General features: G+C 47.9%; 1 protein-coding gene across 4 annotated transcripts in view; it reads left to right on the forward strand.

Moving 5' to 3' along the window:
• The first annotated feature begins 3,782 nt into the window (after nt 1-3,782).
• The window catches only part of ADD2 (adducin 2), a 44,486-nt gene continuing 28,235 nt past the window's right edge, over nt 3,783-20,033 (forward strand). The window contains exon 1 of one of the 4 annotated variants that reach the window (XM_058194871.1): nt 3,783-3,834. The gene's annotated coding sequence lies outside the window, so the exon portion shown is untranslated. Of the gene's footprint in view, nt 3,835-4,328; nt 4,578-20,033 lie in introns of those variants that run through there. The other 3 variants (XM_058194869.1, XR_009156522.1, XM_058194872.1) reach the window with 3 other exon arrangements.

Below are 20,033 nucleotides of genomic sequence, written 5' to 3' on the forward strand. Positions count from 1 at the left end.
TTCATCACCCTGAACACTTTTGAGTCACCCTTTTTTATCTCCTTTAGGTTCCTTCATCAGCACTTCTTGGGTTTAAAAGTTAATTAAAGAGCCACACTAAGTATCCTTGTTTTGTATATGTAGAATCACTGGAAAAAATTCACTGAGGCTGGAAAACCCCTCAATTTACCGAAATACCTACAAGTTCATTCCCTCATATCAAGAGTCTTTAAAAAGTCCCTACATCTGCTTCCCTCTTGTGTTTACTGGCTGGTTAAATTTTGGGGAGACAACAAAGTTTGCCCAAACATCTAGCTTCACTTAATTAGGACCCCACAATTGGCAGCAGTGATTAGGGCAGCAAAGCTTAACCCAGTAATCCATTTTCTGCCAAGGGTGGGGCTGGGGGAGTCTATCATGAGCAATGGGGAAAAAATGACCCCTAATACTCCTTCCTCCCACTATTTCCCTCAACACAACCCTGTGAGGTGGGTTAGCCAGGAGAAAGAGCTGCTGGCTCTTAGTGTGACTGCCTCAAAGTCATCCAGTTGGCTTTCGTGCCTAAGGCAATAGCACTTAGACTTCACAGTGTTTTACAGCACTCTCTGAGCGTTAACTGATTCAGCATATTGCCTCCAACAATCTGGGTCCTTATTTTCTTGCCCTCCAAATAATAAAATTGTAGCGTTGGGAAGGAGGCCTTTAATGCAAGAATCCCCAATAGATGGCTGTCTACCCTCCATTTGAACATCGGAGACCCTAAAAACATCTGCTGCTTCTGAGCTGTTGATGGTTCCTTGACTGAAACTATGGCCGGGATAGCCATGTGGTAGAACAAAAGCTTACTGAAAGAGAGAGGACACACAGAGGATGGGATCCTGAGAGCAGAGAAAAAGCCATTGGACGCTGGTTTCTGAGTGTCAGCCTTTCCTTGCTCGTTCATGCAGGAGATGTTTGGAACAGCGCCTGTTTGGGCACAGCACTCTGACTTCTCAAATGTTTTTAATGTTGCAGATATATTATCAGAAATTCCAATTTGCAAATGAATCATCTCCTGGGTTCCTTTCTGGAAATTTTAAAAAAGTAAACCAATCCATAAATTGTACTGAATAGCTACCTAAATAGTGCCTAAAATGTTCTGAAGGAGTTAGCAGATGTAATCTCAGAACCACTGAATGAAATCTTTAGGCGCTCCTGGAGCACAGGGGAAATGCCAGAGAAAAGAGCTGATATGGTTCCCATCTTAAAAAAAAAAAAAAGGAGTGGGGGATCGATCCAGGAAACTGCAGACTAACTCCAAAAGTTATGGATGCTCCACGACTTGAGTTCCCAAGAAGAGATTAGACAGCCAGAGTGTCTATGTCTGGAATGGCATTAGGACTCCTGCTTGAGCAGGAGGTTGGACTGGAACAAGGGTCACCAACCTTTCGGACCTCAGGGACCAGTAAATTCATAATTTTAAATCCTGCGGACCACTAATATGATCGGCCTAATGACTGGCTGGGTGGCCGTGGCTAGGTGGTCATGTGACTGGGTGGGCGTGACCAACTCAATGTCACTCATGCCAAAGGGCACCTCGCTGGCCTCTACTCATCCCTCCCCTCCCAGCCACTCCTTGCTTCCCCACCCGGGCTTCTTAGGGCCCCAACAAGAAGCAGTTGCTGGAGCTAAAGCAGCCACAAGAAAGAGTTGGCAAAACAGCTGGCTCGGTTCAAATTGGATCTGACCAAGAAGGAGACTCAGCACAAGCACCACACTGAGGACTAGGAACATAGGCTTTCCAAGCAGAGGAAAGACCTGTGGGAATGCAAGGCCAGGTACTGGCACCTGGAGGTTCAGTGGGTTGAGATGGTCAGCCAGTTCCGAAGGGGAGACTCTCTGCAGCAACACAAACATTCATTGCACGTAAAAAAAGTAAACCAATCCATAAATTGTACTGAATAGCTACCTAAATAGTGCCTAAAATGTTCTGAAGGAGTTAGCAGATGTAATCTCAGAACCACTGAATGAAATCTTTAGGCGCTCCTGGAGCACAGGGGAAATGCCAGAGAAAAGAGCTGATATGGTTCCCATCTTAAAAAAAAAAAAAAAAAAAGGAGTGGGGGATCGATCCAGGAAACTGCAGACTAACTCCAAAAGTTATGGATGCTCCACGACTTGAGTTCCCAAGAAGAGATTAGACAGCCAGAGTGTCTATGTCTGGAATGGCATTAGGACTCCTGCTTGAGCAGGAGGTTGGACTGGAACAAGGGTCACCAACCTTTCGGACCTCAGGGACCAGTAAATTCATAATTTTAAATCCTGCGGACCACTAATATGATCGGCCTAATGACTGGCTGGGTGGCCATGGCTAGGTGGTCATGTGACTGGGTGGGCGTGACCAACTCAATGTCACTCATGCCAAAGGGCACCTCGCTGGCCTCTACTCATCCCTCCCCTCCCAGCCACTCCTTGCTTCCCCACCCGGGCTTCTTAGGGCCCCAACAAGAAGCAGTTGCTGGAGCTAAAGCAGCCACAAGAAAGAGTTGGCAAAACAGCTGGCTCGGTTCAAATTGGATCTGACCAAGAAGGAGACTCAGCACAAGCACCACACTGAGGACTAGGAACATAGGCTTTCCAAGCAGAGGAAAGACCTGTGGGAATGCAAGGCCAAGTACTGGCACCTGGAGGTTCAGCGGGTTGAGATGGTCAGCCAGTTCCGAAGGGGAGACTCTCTGCAGCAACACAAACATTCATTGCACGTAACTGTCCCAGGGGGCGTAGTTTGAGGACCCCTGATTTAGTGCAATATAAAAAAATGCAAATAATTTTTCTGGGGACCACCAAAATTTTCTCACGGACCACCAGTGGTACACGGACCACCAGTTGGTGACCGCTGGACTAGAAGACCTCCAAGGTCCCTTCCAATTCTGTTATCCTAAGCCTGCAGACCAGAAGGAAAATGTTAAATGCAAATGCCGCTACTGCCAGCTACAGGCCATCTAAGGGAAAATAAAAAAGACCATGAAGCTGATTCACATGATTAAAGCAGTATTTCAAAATGATTATTTAAATTAACGTGGAGCTTTAAATTGAAGGAATTCTTATTTCCTGACATTATTGATATTTTCAAAAGATGTTTTATTACCATTAGGAAAAGCTAAAAGGATATTGAAAGGGGAGCAATATATTTATAAGGAAGCCTAAACCTTTGCTCATTCCTAATAGGAGTGAATGAATATTCAGGAAACAAAATTGATCCGTTTCTGAAGGGATACTCTAAAATGTGGGCAAACAATTCCATCTTCCCCAAAACAAAATGGGGAGGCTGAAAGGAAAAATACTTTTATTGCAAATATGTGTGTTTACCTGTGTATTTTTTTTACATTAAGAAGCTGACCTTTTTTTTTTTACTCTCTGCTGAGATACTATTTTTCTTTCCTTTTAAACTGAGATTGTTTCACTTTGGAAATTTTATTCATCTGTCATTTTCAATACATGTGTGGATTACAAACTCTTATCAAGAGAGCAACATCCAGATCAGCTACAGGAGGAATGAAAACGAGAACTTGAATCCCTTGAACAAAGAGTCGAAGAGGCACCCAGAGACCAAGCCCGAGCGGTGCGAGCGAAGGCCGCTAAGCGGCAGGGAAAGGGAGCTAGGCGGCCACAGACCAGCGGCCCCCCGGTCTGACGGCCTCGGCCGAATCTCTGCATCCCAGCCCGGCTCGGAGACTCCCCTGCCGGTCCACGGCCCACAAGCTTCCCCAGCCGCTTGCCAGCCGGGCTTTCTGCGGGCCACAGCCGGGCAAGGCGGGTCGGGGCACTTCGGCACCCGGATGGCTCGTGGCGAAAACTGCGTCGCCCCGTCTTTTGGTAAGCCTGGCACGCGTCGCCGGCCCGGAGGGCGACCGGGTACCGGCCCGTTCCCTGGCGAAACAAAGCAGCGGCCGCGGAAGCCCCCGAGACACCTCGGGCTCCGAACACGCTGCCGCCTCTGCCGTCACCCTGCCGGGGCTCCTCCCAGCCGAGAGCCGCAGGCCGAGCAGGTGCGGCTGGCGGGGCTTTGGCGGACCAGCAGCCCGGGAGAGGGGCTGGGCTGCCTGCGCAGGTGACCCCGGGGCCGCCGTGAAAGCGGGGCCGAGACGCCCCTCTTGGCTCGCTCCGCGGCCGCGCGGGTCCTCTGGGCTGTGGGCGTTGCCGCCTCCCCCTGCGGCGGCCGGAGAGCCCGGCTCGGCTTGGCCGGCCGCACAGCGGCGGGCGTGGCGGGGGTCGGGCGGGGGCGCCGCGCCGCCTGCGTTTGGGCCCGTCTGCCGCCGGGGGGCGCTCGGGGAAGCGCCCTTTTGTCGTCGCCGGCCTCGCGGCCCCGAGCCGGGTGCAGGTGGAGGCGGCGGCAGCAGCGGCTGGTTTCTGCGGCGCGGAAGAGGAGCGCCGGGTGAGGCTGCGGCGGCGGGGGCGAGGCGAGGCGGAGCCGGGCGCGGGATGCTGTGAGGGGCGCCTCGGCCGCTCGCCGCCTGGGACGGGCTTGGCCTCAGCCGCGGCTGGCACCTGCGAGGGCGGCCCACGCGCGCCTGCCGCTCCCTCGGCCGTATTCGCAGCGGCATTTTGGCAAATGTGCGGTAGGTCTTCTGCGGGAAGGGGCTGGATCCCTCTATCCGGCAGAAGCGGCTTGGAGGCGCCTCTCCCCAAACGGGTCTGCAAGGGCTGGGAAGCGCCTCCCCTCCCGCGACAAAGCCGCAAAGCCGGGCGAGAGCCGGGCGCCTTCCGGCCGCTGCCCGCCCGCGCCCGCCCCAGGCTGACCGGAGCAAGAGAAGCCAAGGGGAGGTGGGGGCGTACGGAGATCTCGGGGCTCCCTGCAGCTTCCCAGGGAGCGGCTCCGCCCGATCCGGTGCTTGGCAGCCGAGCGGGGTCTTTCCTGGGCAAAAGGGGCTGAAGACCGCTCAGGGCCATCCCAAGCTTTATCCCCCGGCAGCCCCAGGAGGGAGGAGGGAGAAAGGGCCCCTTTCTCCTTTTGTCTTTGAACTGCGGGGGGGGGGCGCCGTCTTCTCCTGGCAGGCCTGGTGAGTCACCCTCCCCGGGGTCCCACCTGCCCCCTCGGCTCTTTCCTCATCTGGCAGCTTCTCTTCCAGGCCAGCGGGTGGGGGGAGCGCCCTCAGGGGAGATGCGCATCCCGAGCGGTTGTCTTCCAAGCAGCTCAGGATGAGCGAGTGGCAGCTGGGCCGACGGGCTGCGATCCCGTCTCCCCTGGCTCCGGCGGGGGCTGCTGCTTTCCAGAACGGCATTGTCATTCTGCGGGAGGGAGCAGAACGGGGCCCCTCGGCTGCTGCTTCCTGGGCTGTGTTAGAGGAGTCGGTGGAAGCACCGTGGCCCAGGGAAGAATGGATCCTCAGACCATTTTGCTGGAGGAAGCCGAATATCATAGGCCTCTGAGGGGGACAGCATTTCTCCCTCTCATCTTAACCATCGCATGCAGAATCTTATAAACTCCCTCAAAAATGGTAACTTTTTTCCCAGCTAGAAGTAATCTATTTCCTCTCCCTATGCTGTTTCTGCTCAAAGGTGTAAGCAGAGATGGCGGGCCAGAGTTCCAGGGTTAATGGAACTATGGTTTATTCAATTAATTCAGTTGCATAGGTTCAGCCTGAGCTACAGAATAGAGTTACAAATAAAAGGGTTGGAAGGGACCTTGGAGATCTTCTAGTCCAGTCCTCTGCTCATGCAGGAGACTCTACGAACCCAATCAATGGCTGCTACACTTTGCTAGCACTTTGTACATCACTCAGGCATCTCTCTTCAGAGTGGGGACCCCTTTCTCCCTTGCAATTGGCAGGGACGGGGGCTTGACTTTATAGTCCAGGTTTCTCAAAGCTTTTCGGTCGCTTGGCCATGATGCTTAAGAGAGAGGACTGCTGCAGGCATCGTGCTGAACAGTTGAGCAGTTAAAATTCCATGAGAAAAACTATAGAGGCATCTCACAATTAAAGATAGGCAGGGATCTGCAGCAGATCTCTTAACGTAAGATCCAGGTGATCTGTGTCTCATATTTGCCACTGGCGGTAGAGCTTGACTATTGGAGCATAAAACTCCTCTGGGGCTAATTTTGCCACCTCCTTGCTATCCGGCCCACTTCTCCCTGTTCCCCAGTCCCTGCCGCGAGGGCCACGGCTGTCTTGTCAGCCTTCCTCTTTGGCCTCCGTAGCTTCATTTCATGTCTTGCCTGCAGAAATGACCGCTTAGCCTTTCGGTTGTCACATCACCCTGGACGAAGGGCTGGTATTGTGCAATATGTCCTTGCCATGATAGGTGCCAGCTGCCAGCGCTCCCTGTGCCTTAGAAAAAACCACCTCTCTGTTTCCATGGTTATTTTCAGCTTTAGATATTAGTTGATGCCAAAATGCAACAAACACACATGCCGAATGATGGAGAGTCTCTGCTTGCGGCTGCTTTTGAAATGAGAGACGCGCGTTGCCCTCATTCCGTTGAGTCATAATTATGGCCGTTCCATTGGAGAAGCAGGGGAGCCTGCAAGGTCCTCTTGGAGTGGGATTTTTCCAAAAGGAAATCCGATTACTAACTCCATGAATACGAAAAGGGAGAACCTGAACAATTGGCAGGGCAGGATCAACAGCAGCAGCAGCAGGTGTGCCTGTAGATGTGAAAAAGGGGCCTTCCATGCACCCCCATCCCCTTTGCAGGTTGCAGCTTTGGCGGCTTTCTGGGGAGGGTAGAGAATAGCTCTAGAAGATGGGGGCAAGAGTTGGGGGGTATCTTTCTCACTTTGATTTTGCTTCTCACAGGAGAGGCAGCTCAGCTGGGAGGTGGGTTCTCTGCAGCCTTAACCAAGCTTGGACAAGGGCCAGGGGGTCAGTGGTTGAGATCCAGGCTACCACTTAGGTGCCTGGAATCAGACACCCACGTTGTGCAAAGTGGAAATACTAGCCAGGGGAGGCAGGGTTTGCTTGCTGGTTTCAGGACTGAGCTGATGCCCAAGGCTGCATGGTTCTTTGTCCTATTGGTGGGAATTACATGATTTATAGAATTTATAGAATGTTGTCTTTCAGGGCAATAGAAGAGCTAATTTTCCTCATAGAACCAACCCAAACTCTCCCAGGAAGCTGAGTGGAGACCTAGCCTGGGGGTTCCCTCCAAAAACCAGCACTTTCACAACTGGGTCAGACTCTCATAGGAAACCCCAGTCGGTTTTGTTTTATTTATTTTTTTTGGTAAATTTACATGTTTTGTTGTTAGAAACTCAAGGTGATTTGACCAGCACTCCTCACTTAGCACCGTCCTTGTGGGGTGAGTTGGGCTGAGTTGAGTCCAGCCTCTTCACAATGGCTGCTCCATCTCCTTCCACTTGTGCCAGTTTCTCCCCTGAAGCTGTCCCAGTACGACTGGCCTTTCCTGGGCAGTCGTACTATACTTAGATTTGCCCTTCCCTCCCTCCCTCTTACGCCCCAGGGAGAAGTCTGAGCCAGTCTGAGTCTCCTTCCAATACCTCCCTGCATCACGCTTGCTTCTTTGGGCCCCTGGGATGTCCAAGCAGCTTCCAGAAGGTCCTTCAGGGCCATCCTGTGGCTCCCGGCAAGAGAACAATTAGGCCACAAAAAGCAGCCCCCCCCATCCCTACCTCTGCTTTGGCCAGAAGTAAAGCAAAGGACAAACTCTGGGTTCAGCTTCCTTGGGGCCATTAAGGGCCATAGCTGGAAGTAGGTGGATGTTCTCTGGGTCAGGCTTCGTAACCTCCTGGGATTCTGTGAGGAGAAAAATCCCGTTCTGCTGGAACCAGGAAAACTGCAGGGTCTTTTTATCGCCGCCTTCCCCAGCATGGAGAAGCCTCCTTCCCTGCAGTCAAAGCTTCTTGGTGGCTGATCCTGACGCCTGGTGGGGAGTCCATCTCTCCCTTGGGATCTTTAGAAGTTCGGCCTTTGGGGTTGGACTAAAACCATATCGATCCCCTCAATTTTCTTTGCATTTTATTTTTTATTTTGAGCACTAGATTAAAGGGCATTGAAAAAGTTACATGGAAAAAGGAAATTACATGTTGCTGCTAGTCAATAAGTTGACTTTCAACTCTGAAAATCCTGCCCTGGAGCTCTTTGGGCATGGCCCCAAAAGTGAAAAATTTCCCTCTTCTAGGGCCATGGAAATGCTTTAACAAAAGTGCCTTTTCTGTTTAATAGTTCTTTTGATCTTTGTCTCGTCTCCTCTCCTTGAAGACTTGAATGGTCAATGTAGGAGCAATGTTGTACTGCTGGGAACTTAGCATTATTTTCTCTTTTAAACCAATCATAAATCCAGAATAACTGGAAGCCAAGAACATTATTTGGAGAATGAGAATTTACTAGGTATTAAACTTGGGGTGCACAGTTGCTGCGGAAGAAATGAGGCCCAATCTAGCTATTGGCATGTCAAGGACTGGAATTGCAACACTATGCAGGCCCAGGTCAAATATTAGTTAATAAGTAATTACTTTTAAATGTAATGTTCAATTAAATATATTTAGATAAGATGAGTTCCCTTTCTGTCACTTAAAAATTTAAAATTAATTTCTGGAAGGGTGTACAGCTACACTCCAAATATATGTTGTGCTGATATTCCATGCTCACGATTTGATATAGTTTTAGTTATACCACATACTGTCAGGCTCATTAATCGATGCGTTGTGATAAGAAGCAAATTGCTGTATATTCCTCCAGAAGCAGAAACATTTTTTCCTCACTGCTCCTGATAGTGAAGACGCCAAAGTGGTCATTTGCCTGTAGGGGCAGCATTGAATGCTTGCTAGGCCCTGCTGTGGAGATCAAGAAATGTTTCTAGGGAGAAGCTGTGTCCTTATGCTTACACTGACATCCCTCTGCACTTAAGAGCCGGGTATGTTATTGTGAGCTTGTGTGCTGAGATTGTTTCATTTGTTTAAATTTTTTTGTACAGCTGAGAAAATGATCGTTGTATTCCATAAAAATATTAACTGTTTTAACTGTGTGACCTTTTCAATCAACTCAGTTTCTTACTCATTTCTTGAGCACAAGGCTGGTATTGCCAAGAAAACAATATGAACATGTCAATTCTAGAGCCAAGGTGAACGTAGGGCGGACGTTGTCTTTTTGTCTTTCCTACAGACTGGACACTAGAGAAATTAGAATTTACTCTCTGAGAATGGCTGTTTAGTGGACTGGCCCCAAAGCTTGGACATGGTATCAGGTGATGAATCTCAGTCTAATGACCTGAGGATGGGGACCTCGATGGGCAGCATTTCAAGTCCTTTTGACTGTTGATCAGTGAGGAAAAGAAGATTGCTAGGTTGGGTTCATTCATTGTTCAGTTTAATATAGTTAATATGAACTTGGCTGAGTTTGTTTTATGACCCCAGATCCTGCTACCTATAAATCACGGTTTATGCTTAGCATGATGTGTGGATACAGCCAATTACGAAGAAGAAATCATGTTTAAGCAAACTATATGTCTAATCCTACATTCCTTGGCAAGATCAAGGAGAAAAGCTACACAGTCCTTAGTAAGATGTCTTCAATGCTAGTCTGGGCTAAATTACAAGTAATCCTTGCTTAATAACTTAGCAGTATATAGAAACTAATCAAGGAGAGAAGCAACCTAGAACTAAGGAGAAATTTCCTGACAGTGAGGACAATCAACCAGTAGAACAGCTTGCCTCCAGAAGTTGTGGGTGCTTCAACACTGGAGGTTTTTAAGAAGAGACTAGACATCCCATTTGTCTGGGATGGTATAGGATTGCCTGCTTGAGCAACTAGAACTGGACTAGAACAGGGGTCGGCAGCCTTAAACATTTGAAGAGCCACAAAGATCCTAACTGGAAGCCCCCATTCAATTCTGGAGCTGACCCGAAGTCTGGTTCCCCCATCATAGTCTCCTCCTAGCACAGCATCCTTTTTCCTCTACCTGACCTAACCGAAAGCCCTATCAATTGTGGAGCTGACCAGCAACAGGGAGTCGCAGCAGAAGGATGAAAGAGCCACATGCGGCTCCAGAGCCGCGGGTTGCTGACCCCTGGATTAGAAGAATGTAATTGATGAAGGTTTTTTTAGAATAGACAACAAGGGAAATCAGGGACACTGGAGAATGTGTAATCTAGCAGAATCCAATACAATACAACAAACTCACTTTCTACCAATTCACAACAAGCAGAATGTTTTGAGAAGCTGAAAAAGGTTCACGATTTGTTCTTTGGGCAGGTTGTGTTGCAGAAACAAAATGCTGTTGACTAAGGTGTTAGCGATGCAAGTGTGCATGGAATAAAATCCATCATAATTGATCAGGTTGGACTTTAGATGCATTATTAAATGAAATGTGTTTTTCCAAAATACTGGCATTCAAACCTTAATAGGCAGTTATCAATGGGTAGAATAGATTTTAACCGCCAGATAGTTTGAGACAGGCTGATGCTGGACTCACATCCAGGTTTGCGACAGTGCAGTGGCAGTATTGCTTCAACTATGTTTGTGCCTTGTAAATCTGTGCAACAAATGCAGCACTTTTTTAAAATGTGAATGTTGAGGCATGCCTTGCAGTGCAAGTGTGGGAAGTGTTGGGGTTGTTACGCATGTTTGATAGCCTTTATTACTGCAGTTGTGGGCTTCACTTGCTGCTCTGTGTGCCTGTAGATGTACCCATCTGTACAGAAATTAAGTTAATGATTTGTCAGGATTTCCATGGCTGCAGAGCTTTGGAGGTATATATTTCATGGAATCCTAAAATTATGGAGTTGAAGGGGATTCACAGGCATCATCTAGTCCAACCTTTTGCAATGAATCGTGCAGGGTGCTCTAGGCGTGGTCTCCCCAGTGCAGAGGGGAGGGGAGGGGAAGGGAAAGGAAGAAGGACTTGGGGCATTTTTGCTAGTGATTCTTCTAATCAGTGCCCAAAACTGCGTCCGCCATTCTAGCTCTGTCTCCCGCTACTGAGTCACGTTCAGCTGGTTGTCAGAGTCCATACCCAAGTCTCTCTCTGCTGTTGTGCTTCTCCCAAAATATAAATTTTTACATTTCTCCCCGTTGAAGCTTCCAACCTGCTAGATTAGTCTGCAATCTTCCTCTGTCATTTTGGGTGTTCTATTGACTGCAAATCTGATAAGCAGCCATCAGTCCTACCGTTCAAATTGTTAATAAACTACTCAAATAATATTGAACAGTAGACAACATTTGAAGTAGCTCAGAGCAAATTCTTGAGAAGCCTCTCACTCGCTGTCTATCTCCGTTTGAGATTTCTTGCCTGGGCTTCCCTTTGAGCAATAACTCCCTCTTCTCTGCCACAGGAGATTCCCTGCCCCTCTCGCTCTCAGGAAAGCTGCCTGTCCCTTTGCCAGTCTCTAAAGCAGGGGTCAAGCCTCACACACTGGTTTGCACAGAATGAAAGCGCAGTTTACGTGGCCCTGCTTAATAACATTTGGGGGAAAATCCCAGAATGATGTGTTGAACTGAGCAACGTGTACCTAGTGAAGGTTAGTGACAGGTACACAGAGTCAGTATCAAGAGATTTTATTTCCTTCTGAGCCACCCTGCCTCTCTTAAAAGTTGCATTTGTCCACACTCTTGAAGTGGTCAATCCAGTCCTGCAAAGGGGTGAATTTCTTTGCCTCTTTTTTCCCATATATATATATATTTTGCAAAGGCCAACCTTGTAGATATTTTATGAAGAAGTATCAGAAGCAGCAGCAAAAGTGGTGCTAATGAAAGTGTAATTTCTTGGCAGATGGTCCAGCATTTTCATGTGGAAAACAAACAGCTTAGATTTTGTGCAATTGCTCCACCCTTCCATTTCTCCTCTTTTGTCCCTGTATTGATTTTCTCCTCCCCTTCATGCTCAATCTTTCAATCCCTGTTAATCTGTTTTGATTACAGTAGGTCACAATCTAAAGTGCCCCCCCGCCTTTCCCGAAGCTGTCATTATTTCCTCTTAGTTGCTGCGTAATTGTGAGAAGGATCTAGGTGTCCTAGTGCAGCGGCCCCCAACCTCTCCACTGTGGTGGCCCGATCCCATGGCAGGGGGACAACATGTGAGTGGAAGGGACACACACACACACACGCACAGCTTCATTGGTGCAAACAGCAGGCACATACACCTGCCACTGGCACCAATGGAGCTTCGTGCCTGAGCGGTGGACGCTTGCACTCACGCGCGAAACTACACTTGTGTGAGTGGTGGGCACTTGAGTTCGCATGATGAGCTCCACTCACATGAGCAGAGAGCCCTTGAGCGGAGGATGCTTGTGCTCAAGAGAAGCTCCACTTGCGTGAGCAGAGAGTGCTTGCACCTAAAGCTCCATTCATATAAATGGAGCTTCGTGCATGAGCACCCTCTGCTCACACGAGTGGAGCTTCTCTTCAGCACAAGCGCCTTCTGCTCAACGGCCCTCTGCTCGTGCGAGTGGAGCTTCATGCACACGCGGTGGCCCACCACTCAGAAATCCAACAATGAAGAAAGCTAGAAAGCAAATCTATTTATTCCATCTTGTAATTGTGGAAAGTGATTCCTGAAGTAAATCTGAAATTAAAAATGCTTTTTTGTAAAAATTTTAGTGATATGAATCCAGTTATTATATTTTTATTGGGTGCCACTTCAAATGCTTTTATGAAGGGTAATATAGAAATAAATAACCACATCTTTTCCATCTCAGGAAAAATGCAAAAAAAAAAATTTAAAGCATCCCAAAGTACGTGTTATGTCAGATTGCAAAGGAAGCGATGTTACTACCAACATAATCCTTGTTGTGAATTAAATAGTCTAGTTTCAGTTGCTAGTACCATGAGCTGTTGAATCTCACACACATATACATGTTTTAATTTACTGTCAGCTGTTCAGCTCAATTTCCCTTTGAGGCCAATTAAAAAGGAAGGGTTCTGTTGTCAACAAATGCCATGTAATTAAAAGCAACCGAGATGCAGAGAGTCAAGTTTCCAGATGGCTGGGTTTAACTGCAGACAGCTGATGGGCTCTGGGGCTCCAATCCACTCTCCTTGAGCAAGGCTCACTTAGACTGGATCTGCTCCTGTATTCCAGCTCCTGTAAGTATATCAATAGGCAGCAAACCCCACCCTCCCTCATAACTGACGATGTTCCCTAGTTGGGTCATGAAATGTCTGCACACAACCAACCAATCTCAGAGAACTCCATTGATTTCCATTGCCACAGATCTTTGGAAGATGACTCACAGAGATTAAGGAACTGACCCATTTCCCTCTCAGAGCACAAGCTTTTGGGGAGCCAAGTGCTGAGCTGGCTTCTGAATGCTTGCTGAAGACTTAAGGCTTAAGACCACGAGAAATGATAATACTACTTTACGCCACACCAGTGAGACCGCACTTAAAATACTGCATCCAGTTCTGGTCGTCACAATACGGAACAGATGCTGAGACCCTAGGAAGAGTGCAGGGAAGAGCAACAAAGATGATTTTATTTATTAAATTTGTTTTTTTTTTTTTTTTTGCATTTATATCCCGCCCTTCTCCGAAGACTCAGGGCGGCTTACACTATGTCAAGCAATAGTCTTCATCCATTTGTATATTATATACAAAGTCAACTTATTGCCCCCAACAATCTGGGTCCTCATTTTACCTACCTTATAAAGGATGGAAGGCTGAGTCAACCTTGGGCCTGATGGGAGTTGAACCTGCAGTAATTGCAAGCAGCTGCTGTTAATAACAGACTGCATTAGCTTGTTGAGCCACCAGTTTGCCACCGATCTTGTTGCTATAAAGGTTCTGGAGACTAAATCGTACGATGAACGGTTGAGGGAACTAGGTACGTCTAGCCTTTTGAAGAGAAGGATTGGGGGGACGACACAATAACTGTCTTCCAATGTTTAAGGGGCTGCCACAAAGAAGAGTCAAGCTATTCTGCAGGGCATCTGAAGGCAGGAGAAGAAATAATCGATGGAAACGTATCAAAGAGAGATCCAATCTAGAACTAAGAAGAAATGTCCTGACACTGAGAACAATTTATCAGGCTTTCCTCCAGAATAGAGAATAGAATAGATTTTTTTATTGGCCAAGTGTGATTGGACACACAAGGAATTTGTCTTGGTGCATATGCTCTCAGTGTACATAAAAGAAAAGATACGTTCATCAAGGTACAACACTTACAACACTTAATGATAGTCATAGGGTGCAAATAAGCAATCAGGAAAGTTGATTGCAATCAGAAGTTGTGGGTGTTCCATCATGAGCCGTTTAAGAAGAGGCTGGACAGCCATTTGTCCAGAATGATATAGGGTCTCCTGCTTGACCAGGGAGTTGAACAAGACAACCTCTGAGGCCCTTTCTACCCATATGTTTCTATATGTGACTTTTTAGAACAATGTTTTTCAAATGTGGCAATTTTAAGATGTGTGGGCTTCAACTCCCAGAATTCTTTTTTAAGGTATGTCTTTTTGAAGTGTGGCTTGGGCAGTTCAAAAATGGTCAAGATGGCAGCCTTGCCCCTTGTCACCTGTGCTGGGCTTGATCGTGTCCTTGCTGCCATCCTGAAGTTCCTGCAGCAGCCCAGTCTCCTCTCAGTTCTTCAAGGAGAAAGCGAGGCCTTCCTACACCTGGAAGAGCAGGATGAGTCCTCTGTCCAGCATGGTCCTTTCTTTGCAAAGCCGACAAGCCCTGCGGTGTCTCGGGAGGTCTGGCCATCCCATGTTTCTTCCCATAGACACCTGATATAGATCCAAAGAGTAGCTTTAGATAAGAAGCAGGCCAGGATGGGATTGCATTGTGCCCTTCAGAAGAGGGGGCACCTTTCTACCCAAGTCTGCCCATCGGCACTCCGCCCTGATAGCCTGCTCACTTCAAGGGAGGCAGGGCAAAGATGGAGCAGGGTGTGACCGAATGAGAGCCACCTGCCAGGCAAGGCAGCCCCTGGGACATTGGTTGTGAGGGGAAGTGGTCGGAATATCACACTCTGCCGGTCCAGGAATACTGAGCTAGTTTTTGGACACTAAAGCAGGGGTCAGATGAAATGCTTGCTTCCCTTTTTTCCCTTCTTCTTAGCAAACAGGTGCAGGCTAAGCAAAAGTTTTAATCCAGAAAAAAGAAATGCTCACGAGCCTCAAAAAATCAGAAGGATTTTCCAACTCACATAAAGTTTTGAATACAAATCCTTAGTAGGAAACGGGGGTCCCTGACTCCTCCTGATTTTTGCTGCCATGGACTAACTTGTCTCTCCCCCTGCAACACCTGCACAAAGTTCATCTCTGGTGACGCCTGGATGAGAGTCAGTGTGCCTGAGATAATGGGCATCAGAAGAGTGCACGTTTTGAATATAAATGATTGAGTCAAGGTTAGAAATCCATTCCAGGCCCTGGGATTGAGTAATCTCTCTAGAGAGCAGCTCTTAAATCTACAAGCAGCTATTCCGCTGCCATCTCTCCTCCATCCAAGGACTCTTTTAAATGCCAAGTTCAGTGCGGGGATGAAAAGCCATTTCTGCCCAGAGCAATATCTCAAAAGTTAATTGTGCCTCTGGAGGCGTGAAACCCACAGACGTGCTTTATGCTCCAGGGCGTCTCAGAGCCAGGCGAAGGGAGCGCTTCTCTTGAAGGGCTGCTGCCCAATTATTTCCCAACACATCAGGGTGGTTGCTCCAGACTCTGAATAAGAAAGATGGGCAAAGATGACAGTTATGCCTGTTGCTGTAGACCTGTGCAATCAAGGATGCAAACAAGTTTAAAAAGTTGGATGCCAAAATAACATTTTGTACATTGGTTCAAATCTTTTCCAATGTTTGGTTCAGTTCTGAGTCACCATAGCTGCCTGGACTTAGGGAATATTGGCTCCCCAGCAATTTCAGCCTATCACCAGGCTCCCAAAGCTGGTCCAGCCACCCCTGAGATGAAGGGTATTTGGCCAGATTTTCAGGAGAAGGCAGTGTAAGCCAAGCCAAAGCAGGACTCCATTGCAATAGGAATCCATTTGGAGCTGTCCAGTGTACATTGAGGGGCCCTTCCTTTGCAGGAAATCTGAATCAATCCCTCCTGGGCCAGGAGAACACAAAATCCAATGATTTTCTATGGTGTGCGAATGTTGATTTTTTAAAAATTGTTCATCAGAAGCCTAATTTGCAGAGTGATACAGTGGCCTAGAGGTGAAGACTCTCCCCTCCCACCTGGAAGTTTGAGAGTTCAGTCTAAAGCAGCGACAGATATTTCAGTATTAGGATGCAAAGAGAAAATATCTGCTGCAAACTCCATGAGTTTGGAAGGGCATCACGAAGGGCATGCAGCCGGTAAACGCTCATGTCAATCTAGTTGGCACATTCTGAAAAAGGAATTCCTGGTCCTGAGAGTTCATCAAGAGTAAAACTTTATTAAAAGATCCATCTAAGTACAGGAGAAGCAAAGTCAGTATAGATAAAAACCCCTTTCCTCCCCTGGGCCACCCACAGTCCATTGTCCACCAATTGCCTGCAGTGCTTTTGTTTTGGGAAAGTTGTGCCATTTGAGCAGTTCAAGGAACTTGACCTGGGTGGGTTGTCCCCTCTCAGGCAGCAGAAGGCTCTCAGGCATTCCTTAGCCCTCCCCCCACCCCCACCCCGATTTTTGAAAGATACGGTACAGTGGTTCTGGGTAACATCTGCCAGTTCTTCCAGAACTCTGGGATGTAAACCATCAGGTCTTGGTGATTTATATTCGTGAAGATCAGATGGGTGTTCTCTCATAATTTTCTTCCTTGTTTTTTTATTTCTAGTCTGTCTTTTACAGTTAGGTTTTTTTGGCAGGTGGCTTTGGCTTCTTTTTGTGTATCTATTTGCACAGTAGGCAAATTGCAAGCTTAGTGCTATTTTGAATTCCAGACATCCAAGCTTTACAAGATGAAGCAAAAGCATTTGTCAAGCATGGTGGGGGGGTATCAAGGTTTCCAAGCTAAGCTACTCCCTGCATGCAAGGATTGGTTGTCCCAGAGGCTGCTCCAGCACCCGTGTGCTTGTCTCAAGCCTGCAAACTGCCAGCCTTTGCCGGATCTGAATTGTGTCTCATACTGCTCCTGCTCCTCGTACGTCAGAGGAGCAGCCCTTTGTCGTGTCCCACTCCTCCGCTGACGGCCGGGTCAGGGAAATCCGAATCAGGCTTGCCTCTGCAGCTCTGCCCAAAGTCCTAGCAAAGTCCTCAGAGCAGGCAGGAGACCAGAAAGTGACTTCAGCAAGATAAGTTCGACTTTGCCTGACTCAGAGACTGCCAGAAGGCAGATCCTTTATATAGGCCATGGGGTGTGGCTCCATGACTCAGCACTCATTAAGGCCTGCCCCTCCCTTCCTTCTGTTGCCTCCGCCTATCCAGTCTTCTGATGCGAGGGTCACTCCAATCAGCAGCTGTTGGAAATAAACCCTCCTCAGGCTCACATGCTGTGGAGGAGGGGAGGGGTCTAGCTGCTCTGTTTGCCTGGGCATGGAGCCAGGGCTGGGGCCGGGAGGTGCTCCTTCCTCTGCAGCTTGTCTGGACATGGGGCCAGGACTGGGGCCGGGAGGCATACATTGGGAGCAGGTAAGAAGGCCCCGGCTGCTGTGAGAGCGGGCAAGACACAACACCCTTTTTGTTCAGGAAAAGAAGCCTTTCCTCAGCTGCCCCACTCCAGAGACTCTGCAGCTGCCCCTGGTTGGAGAATTCTCAGCACATCTGAAGGGGCCAGCTTGGGGGGGGGTTGCCTTTGCATCTTGCTTGCTGAGGGGCACCACGATGCCTTCAGCAGATGCAGAGCAAGGAAGGTGAGGCCTCCACTGCTTCCAGTTCAGCCAGCTGCCCTGGGGAAATGGCCGCTATTACAGAGGCTGGGCTGAGGGGATCTAGTGAGGATGCTTGGCAGATGGAAAGAGCTGATCTGTCTGTCAGAGAGCTTCTCTCTCAGTGACTTTGCAGCCTTTGCATGAAAAAACATCCCTTATGCCAGGTGGGTTATATCTTGAAGTCTTTGATGGTCTTGGTGTTGTGGAAGGGAGCCCTTCATTACATCCTATTTTTCCCTTCCTAGATTGATAGGCAATCAGGATCCAAGCAGATGGCATTTTGTTTTTCTTCAGTTTCACTCACAATCCAAAGTCTCTTCATGTGCTCTGCAATAATAGCTCTAGTCATGTGATCAACATAAGCTTTCTCCTTTTCTTGCCTGAAGTGCCATTAAGAATCCAGAGCGTATCCACATACAATAGGCCAAGCGAGTCTAATGAACCAAAGCATATATTTGCTTTGAATTGCTACTGACATACCATCTTTAGATATTTGCAGCTAATTTTGCAAACGGGAGGAGAAAAATCCCATTGACTGGAAAGGAAAAGGCAGAAGACCGGTAGATTTCTGGCTTGCAGGCTCTACACCTCTTCCTTCGTACTCTCCTTGGGTTCCACAGCCAGAACCTCAGGGGAGGCCCTGGCTCTGCCCAGCTCTCTGCCTAGAGCCCTAGACCCTGGCCTAACCCACCCGCCTCACCTGGGGATGGGCACAAAAGGGCTTGCAAGAAACATTCCCATCGATTTCAGATGGGCAGCAGAAGCAGGATTTGCAGAGACTTCGTTTTGTCCACTTGAATTCTCTGCTTCACCATTCACGAAGGCCGGGCACCAAGTCACTCTTGAAGTCTAAGATGAGCCCTCGGAGGCTTCAGCCTGAGTCTTTAGGCGCTCTGGTTAATGTGATCAAAAATTGTCTTCAAAATCCATGGAAAGTGCTGGGCTGGAATCAAAGGGGAACATTTTTTTCAACCTCAAAGGCACATCTGCTTAGGAGTGGGTGTAACGTAACTGCATCAGAGACAGGCAGTCAAAGCAAAATGGGAGCACAGAGAAAGAGCCCATTGAGAAATAAAATGTTCTTAAGACCGAATTGGATCTGACTGGAATGGGACATAGAATCCTAGAGTTGGAAGGGACTCTTGAGGCCATCCAATCCAACCCAACTCCTGTTCAGCCCAGGAACCTCGGTTCAAGCCTCTCCAGTGAAGCAGAGGCCACCACCTCTCTGGGTCAGTAGTTCCACTGGATCCACCCTCGGACCCCTCTCCAGATGCGAGTTCAGAGGAGGAGGGGGAGTTTGAGACAAGAGGAAAGAGCAGCTTCCCTCTTGACTTTGCTTGTCGGAAAGTTGCAAAAAGTGATTGCATGACCCGGAACACGGCAACCGTCATAAATATGAGTCAGTTGCCCAGCATCCAGATTTTGATCACATGACCCTGGGCTTCTGCAACGGTCGTAAATGTGAAAAATGGTCATAAATCATTTTTTCAGTCCCCTTGAAACTTTGAACAGTCACTAAATGAATGGCTGTAAGTCAAAGACTATCTGTATGTTCAGGATTGCAATTAGCAATATATATTTTTTCTGATTCAAATTTTTGGAGCACAAACCTGTATAATGCCTGAAATTTCAGTAAAGAATCCCAGTCAGGGAATTCTGAATAATACTTCAGGTGCCAGGCCCATAAAACCCATTCATGGCGTCTCATTGCGCCTTTTGCAAAGGAGGTGCTAGTTACTTTAACCCCATTTAAATTCAGGGCGCCTCTTGAATGCAGAATCGGAGCACATTTTATCTGGTGAGGGCTGTGTCCTACCTAGGAGGATCCTTTCTGGGATTGTACATTGTCAATTTCACTGGGGCTTATTTCAAGAGTTGGTGAATGTTTGGATGGGAGACCATAGGAAGTGCAGGAGTTGTAGGCATGAGTGCTGAAGAAAGCCATGACCAGCCACTTTGAGATCATGACCCGGAAAACTCTGTGGCTGAAACTGTGAAGCTGCCAGAGTTGAGGTCTGGCCACACTGGAGTGGCTTGAAGTGAGGGGTGGGGGAGGCCAGGGACAGCGTCAGGTGAGCTTCCATTATTTCGTGTTCTGTGCTCTCCCTTTCTTTATGATCCTTCTCCATCCTTCTTTATCCCAAGCTTTGAAGTGAAGAGATTTAAAGGCCCTTTGGAATGGCTCTGAGGCCGGGTTTCAGAAGAACCCTGGAAACTTGGCTAGGTGTGTAGTCTTGATATTATTATTATTATTATTATTATTATTATTATTATTATTATTATTATTATTATTATTATTATTATTATTATTATTTACTTTATTCACTAAAAATGAA

This window comes from Ahaetulla prasina, chromosome 9, assembly GCF_028640845.1.
Source record: "Ahaetulla prasina isolate Xishuangbanna chromosome 9, ASM2864084v1, whole genome shotgun sequence".
Taxonomy (NCBI): domain Eukaryota; kingdom Metazoa; phylum Chordata; class Lepidosauria; order Squamata; family Colubridae; genus Ahaetulla; species Ahaetulla prasina.